Below are 1931 nucleotides of genomic sequence, written 5' to 3'. Positions count from 1 at the left end.
ATCCAATCCATACTGTGCGCTCTTTAAAGCATGCTTTATATCCTGTCTACAATATGGGTTTTTAAAACATGCTTTTCTACTCTTTGTGCTATATCCAGTGGCTAGGAGACACTGGGGGAGTTAAGTTCATGCAATAATTAATATCTGCTACGATATTATAATTCATATTGGATACGATATTGGAATTCAGACTGGTTCCCGGTTGAAATAATTTTGTCGTACGATTACAGGCTGTTTTTGAATAATTGATGTAAATTATGTAATGAGAGACAAAAAATATGTCCGCAGCTGAACTCTATAGTTAAGGTCGTATTGGTCTAAAAAACAGATGAAATTCATTCTCCATTTTTATAGTATTATTTTGGGAAGAAAACAGGCCAAAAAAGCCTGAATTCAAGATCATTGATCTAAAGAGCTGTTTGATCATTGGTGCCTAAATGTTGGGGGAACTAATTTATCAAAACTAATATGTATCTCCGAAACCTATTCTAGAAGTAATGAAACAAATATAAAAAGCAGCATCACTCCATGATTTTCAGGGAAAATAAGACAATTTATTACACAATACTGTATTGCTATTATTTTGATTGATTATTTATTTTATCAAGGAATAAGAAGCAATAAAAATCCTGACGCGACCACTCGCACGACATTCTTTACCGCCTTGGCAGTAGATTACAATTCAAACATTGCCCACTTTATCTTCGCAAACCTCGTTAGTCCAATTAAATATTTTGTAGGCCATCCAGTCATCATTGAAACGATTATCTTGAATAGTGTTGGAGATGTATAGGTTACTCTAAAAACTAATATAAAAATGAAAGAATTTCCATTGAATCTTACCTAAGTACTTTAAACCTGTACTGTAATGTCTTATCTATGCTAAAAATGATCCAATTTGATGATTCTTGTTTTGTTGAGAAGTCAATTACTTTTCGAATAACTGTTACAATTCATAAATTGTATTATTTTGGAGTAATATGCAAATTAACTTTTACTATAAATGGAATATATAGTAGGAGAAAACCTTGCGAAACTGATATTCGTTAATTTCAGAACCGATATTTCTCTATTATTAACTATAGTAATACTTCCCATATTTTTTAAATGAACCTTCCAGTTGTTAGGATTAATTATTTGAATAATTATATTTAGTCAACACTGATCCAGATAGTTGGCGGGTAACAGTAGTATGGCTCCCCCGGATGTAACCATTCTCTGCTACCATGTGCTAGTGTATTCTTATTAAACTTCTTACTACTAAAACTAAAATAAAACTGCGTTATTTTCATTAAATAACCTATTATTCACACCAGTTAATAGATTGACTAACTCCCGTTTCAACGTTTTTCAGAAAAGAATTTTTCATAATACTTTACGTCGCAAAATGTTTCTTCTACAAAAGTAGGGGAGGAATATAAAAATATAACAGCTAACTAAAAATTACATTCTATTTTAAATCATTTACATATAACACTATACAACCTATATACAGAAACAATGTATATATTAGATCGTTATAGAATCAATCTTGAAATTATCTAAAACGATTTGGAACATGGAAATAGTCATCCTGTGAACTGAATAGGTCAAAAATAGGTTAAGTTAAATTAAAAACACTAAATATTATTATTATTATAACTATTATAATTATTTTCACATGAAAACAACGATCAGACAGACAGAAAAGAAAAATGCTGTGCATGCACCCAGCAGGTTTGAAGCAGTAGACCTTTTATTTATGCATTTTTCCCTCATTTACCATTTCTTTAAACGACTTAATATATTAAATATTATTTTTTCTAAAATCTAACATAAAAATAGCATATCACATTTTTTTTTTTTAGATAAAGAAATTTATTCAATCATGCTGCCCAAATACATCGGGTTGCTACATTACACAGCATACTGATCAATCCGTGATCGGACAT

The sequence above is a fragment of the Halyomorpha halys genome, unplaced genomic scaffold (genome assembly GCF_000696795.3).
Source record: "Halyomorpha halys isolate HHAL.00 unplaced genomic scaffold, Hhal_1.1 Scaffold52.1, whole genome shotgun sequence".
NCBI lineage: Eukaryota > Metazoa > Arthropoda > Insecta > Hemiptera > Pentatomidae > Halyomorpha > Halyomorpha halys.
Note: the sequence above shows the minus strand (reverse complement) of the source record.